Below are 6,000 nucleotides of genomic sequence, written 5' to 3' on the forward strand. Positions count from 1 at the left end.
TACCGACCGAAATCGGTCGAAAATGTGTGTGTGTGTGTGTGTGTGTTAATATAGCAGATATATACATCTTATTGAACTATACACTTTTTTTTAAAATGTGTTATAGTAAGTTTTAATCGAATATAATTGAATTTTCAATTGATCCACTGATGAAGTATCCAAGCAAAGTACTAATAAGGTAATCGAGAATAAAACATTCAAGACTATGTCGATTGTACACATCTTGGAGCATCTAGTCACTCATTATACCGGAGCATGTAGTCACTTAAAATGTTTAAAATATTCACTTAAACTTCGAGATTTGTTTTCTTATTTATTCATCGATCAAGCATTCGAGCGATGTAATGAACAATTGAGAATAAATTAAAGCATCAACACTTGTCATATATATGTAAGTGTAAATTATCACAAATGAATAAAATCATACACTCTATTACACGTACACGAATATGAAGTGTAATTTATATGAAAGCACACAGATGATAAACATTATATAGTCGTTGTATCCAATATGCTATGACACACTTAGTATCTTAGTAAATAGATTATAAAGTATATCATTGATGTAAGGCTATGGTAAAACTTAAGATGTAGTGCTATATATAAATCTAATTATATATTATTTTATTAAAAATTTTATATACAAAATTGACCGGTATCTGGTGCAAGTTAATTAAAAAAATTTGATTAAGGTGCAAATTAAGAAAAAGAGCATATATTAAATGTGCAAAATGCTAAGAATTTTTTTTTTGATAAATAATTAATAAAAAAATATTATTAAACTTTTTATAATTTATTTTTCGACCGATCTCGATCAGTATTTGTGAGGTCAAACTGTCAAATATTTTTTTAACAATACCGACCGAAATCGGTCGGAAATCTATTAACTAGACTAACATAGATGAATTTTTTTTCCCATTTTTATCTTTTTGCTCTTTGTCTCTTCCATCTCCCTTCCCCACAGATTTTTGGCCTAGTCCCACCCAAAATCAAGTCACCTACCCCCAAAATCGAAGCCTCATCTCTTCTCTCTCACGCCTGCGCGGCTGCGCCCCCAGCAGCCGCCGCCACCACTGTTTTGCGCCTCTACCATCACCACTGCCATGCCGCCCCCACTGCCATTCTCATCCTCGGCGGCACCACCACTGTCATTGTTGTTCAAGGTTAGTAATCTACCTTATTAGATTTTTAATTTTTAATTTTTGAAATATAATTTTATGCAATATTTTAGGGTTTTTATGTCTTTAGAATTTATGTGACTAAATAGAGGTTTTGAACTACATTAGATTTAGATTTAGATTTAGATTTGAACTACCTAAAATTATAAATTTTAGGGTCTTTGGTTTGAACTACATTAGATTTAGAATTAAGGTATAAATTATGAACTACCTTAATTTATGAACTTATGGTTCTTAATTTAACTCAAATTAATGCATTTAAATTATTTAATGTATAAAGTAATTTAATGTGATGACCCGACAAGTCATCTTTAAATTTAATAATTATTTCTGCTCATCCACCGCAACATACTCATTTCTGCTACTTTCATCTTATGGATATGTGAGTTCTTAACGGGCCAACACTCAGCCCCATATATCATGGCCGGTCTAACCACCGCTTTATAAAACTTACCTTTGAGTATCGGTGGCACTCTCTTGTCACACAGGACTCCAGATGCGAACCTCCACTTCATCCATCCTACCCCAATACGGTGTGTGACATTCTCGTCGATCTCCCCTCCCCCCTGGATAACCGAACCAAGGTACTTGAAGCTGCCTCTACTCGGGATGACCTGCGAATCAAGCCTCACATCCACGCCCACTTCCCCTGGCTCAGCACTGAACTTACACTCCAAGTATTCTGTCTTCGTCTTGCTCAGCTTGAAACCCTTAGACTTAAGAGCATGTATCCAAACCTCCAGCCTCTCGTTAACACCGACTCGCGACTCATCAATCAGAACTATGTCATCGGCAAATAGCATGCACCATGGCACTGAGTTGACGTTAGTCAATGTTTTGGGCAAGCGGGATCGGATCAGTGTTTTGACAGTTCCGATAGGTCTGTATCGTGATTTGGGACTTGGGAGTATGCCCGAAATCGAATTCAAAGGTTCCTATCTCAAATTATCGCCATTTAACGAAAACTAGAAATCTAAAGGCTAAAAAACTCCAAAGTTTGACCGTGAATTTGACTTTATCGATATCGAACTCGGATTGAGATTCCGAGAGTGGAATAGCTCTGTTATGTCATTTGAGACTTACCTGCAAAATTTGAGATTATTCCGGATTGAATTGACATGTTTTTATGTGAGTTATAGAATTGAAAATTTCATAAACTCACAAGTCTGAATCGAGGTACGAATTGTAGTTTCGATGTTGTTTAACGTGATTTGAGACCTCTAGTAGATCCGTATTATGTTATGAGACTGGTTGGTATATTTTAATGGGGTCCCGAGTGGCTTGGGTGAGTTTCGAGGTGAGTTTTGAATGAGTTTGCGCATTTCGACACTCTAGTGGCTTGGAGTGCGGATGTGCGGCCGCAAACTCCCAAAGTGCGGAGGCGGTGGTAATTGTGCGGATCGCAGTTGAAATTGTGCTATCCGCGGTTAAAATTGTGCGGTCCGCAGAATTTCTCTCGCGGCTGCAGAAAGGAGATTTTCAGGTTCGATGGTCCGACTTTGGAAGTTTATATCTTTTAATCTACAAGGAATTTGGAGATGATTCAAAAACGAAAGTTGTATCTCTTTGAGTCTAGTTTCGAGAAAGTTATACCATTAATCATTTGTACATTTATACAGAAAGTTATGGTCATTTACTAAAGTCTGGCAGTGCAATCACACTGAAGTGCGGCCGCACAATTTGGACCGCGGCAACGGAACTTGGAAATGTGCGGACCGCAATAAAAATGGGCGGCCAGCACAATGGGGATCAGGATTTTGTACCGTATAAACGAGGGTTTCATCTCATTTTTTTATTTTTGGACCTAGAGAGCTCGGTTTATGGCGATTTTTCGTGGGTTTTTCAAGAAATTCATCGAGGTAAGTGATTCTAACTCGGATTTGATTAATATACATGAATATATCATTATTTTCATCATTCAACTAGCATCTTGAGATGAAAATTTGAGGAAAATTATAGAAAATTCATAAACTATAATTTTAGGATTCGAAGGGCAATCCGATGTCGGAATTCGATAATTTTTGTATGGTTGAACTCGTATCGGAACGAGTGTTCGAATTTCGTAATTTTTTGTTCTATCCCGAAAAGTGGGTCCCATATTAACTTTTAGTTGACTTTTCCGAAAATAATTTAAATTATGTCTCTTTCGAATTGTGAATAATTTCTAAAGCTCAAATTAAATTGTTGGTAAATAATCTGCTAGGTTTGGAGAATAATTTGAAAGGAAAAGTTGTGGTCGAGTGATCATTTGAAATTTCGGAACAAGGTAAGTGTTGTGGTTAACCTTTACTTGAGGGAATACAACCCTGGAATTATTTGTTATGTGAATTTCATGTGTAACGATGTATAGGCAAGGTGGCGAGTGCCTATACGTCGCCAAGTTGATTATTTGCATATTTATCTGGAAACCATAAATTATATTCTTTATCATGAGTTAATTATTATATTAATTATTTCTCCCATATTCCTCGCCAAATATTAAGTCTTGAATTCATGCTATAATTGCTACATGCTTATTTGACTTACGTGACTTAATTGCTACTTGACATTTAGTATATTAGATATTAAATTACCTATTTTCTCCTTGATTTCTACAATTAATTGCTACTTGTCATTACTTGTTTACTAAATAATTTATAAATATTGTATGCTTTGTTGCCTAATAATTTCCTATTGAATGTGGTATTTATTGGAGTATTTTTATTACATTTAAGAGTTGTTAAATTATATTATTGGAGCGAGTTGCACGCCACAACGGAGATAAAAATAAATATATTGGGGGATCGGGTTACACGCCGCAACGGATTATATTTTAAGTTTATATTGTTGGAGCGGGTTGCACGCCGCAACAGAATTTAATTGAAGGATTATATAGGGGGAACGAGTTGCACGCCGCAACAGAATGAGAAAAGAAATAATTGATTGTGACTGCTGTAATAATTTTAATTATTGTTATGATTTACCGGTCTTACTTCTATTCCTGTTATTATTATTATTATTATTATTATTATTATTATTATTATTATTATTATTATTATTATTATTATTATCATTATTATTATTATTATTATTATTATTATTATTATTATTATTATTATTATTACTACTTCGCCGAGGTCAGGCTCGGCACTTACAGAGTACATGAGTCAGTTGTACTCATACTACACTCTGCACTTCTTGTGCAAATTCCGGAGTTGGTCCCAGCGGTGTACTGTAGATTTTGTTCGGATTCAGCTATCAGTGGAAACTTGAGGTATAGTTGCACGACGTTCGCAGCTTTGAAGCCCCCTTCTACTTTATTTTAGTTGTGTGCTTTCTTTCAGACAACTTTATTTTTATTCAGACCCTTGTTGTTTGTATTATTCCAGAAGCGCGTGCACTTGTGACTCAAGGTTTGGGTTGGTATTTATACATCGTTATTATTTTGGATTGTTTACTTTAATTCACACATTTTTTTCTCCATTTGTTTATTTTTTTTATTAACTAATTAAAATGGATTGTTAAAAATAGTTTAAATTATTCTAACGTTGGCTTGCCTAGCAAGTGAAATGTTAGGCGCCATTACGGTCCCGAAGGAGAGAATTTCGAGTCGTGACAAGTTGGTATCAGAGCACTAGGTTACTTAGGTCTCAAGAGTCACGAGAAAGCTTAGTAGAGTCTGAAGGATCGGTACAGAGACGTCTGTACTTATCTTCCAGAGGCTATGAGGTTTAGGAACAATATCACTTCTTTCTTGTTCTGTCGTGCAATTTTATTCTATCATCGATGATTGAACCATTCTATTCTTACTCTCTCGCAGATGGCGAGAACACGTAATACATCTACCGACGGACAGGGACCAGAGCCCCCGGTAGCAACTATGACCAGGGGTAGAGGCCGAGGTCGCGCCAGAGGCCGAGGTAGAGGCAGAGGTAGATCTCAGTCTAGAGCTCGAGCAGCGGCACCTGTTGTAGAACCTTAGGTGGATTTGGGAGCGGAGGTTCCAGCTCAGACTGTGCATGTTTGACCAGTTCAGGTCCCGGAAGGATTCATAGCTACTCCAGTGCTTCAGGACGCTTTAGTCCTTTTGGTGAGCCTTATGGAGGGAGTGGCCCAGAATGGTACATTTCGAGTGGCACTAGCCGTCTCACAGGCTGGGGGAGGAGCACAAACTCCCACTACTCCCGCTCTGGAGCAGATGGCTCCCCAGAATTAGGCTCCAGCAATCCCACCAGTTGGGATAATTCACCCAGTTGTTGCGGCACAGGGCGGTGATAGGCCCGCCATGTCTTCTAAGGCCTTATTGAGACTGGACAAGTTTACTAAGCGCTTTCCAGTTCACTTCAGTGGTACACCTTCTTAGGACCCACATGATTATCTTGACCGCTGCCATGAGGTGCTGCAGAACATGGGAATAGTTGAAAGTAACGGGGTCGATTTTGCTGTGTTTTAGATGACTGGTTCCGCCAAGAGGTGGTGGAGAGATTATGTACTTGCTAGACCAGCGAATTCACGACGGGCACCCGATGCCTAACTCAACCGAGTACCAATGTAATGTATCATTCTTATCATACTATCATGAGTAAATGAACCCGAAAGGGCGTCATGAGATAATTAGAATTAAACATAAGAGAATACTCGACATGGGATGACCCGACACGATATAGAAGCTTATGCATGCGACATAAGAGCCTATAAGTCCGACATGATCATTTGTATAATCAAAACATAGACCGACAAGGCCATACAAGTATCCATATACATGACATATGTCTACAAGCCTCTACGAGTACATAAATGTCATAAAGTTTGAGATATGGCCCCGCCATACCAATCAATACAT

The sequence above is a fragment of the Nicotiana tabacum genome, chromosome 23, assembly GCF_000715075.1.
Source record: "Nicotiana tabacum cultivar K326 chromosome 23, ASM71507v2, whole genome shotgun sequence".
NCBI lineage: Eukaryota > Viridiplantae > Streptophyta > Magnoliopsida > Solanales > Solanaceae > Nicotiana > Nicotiana tabacum.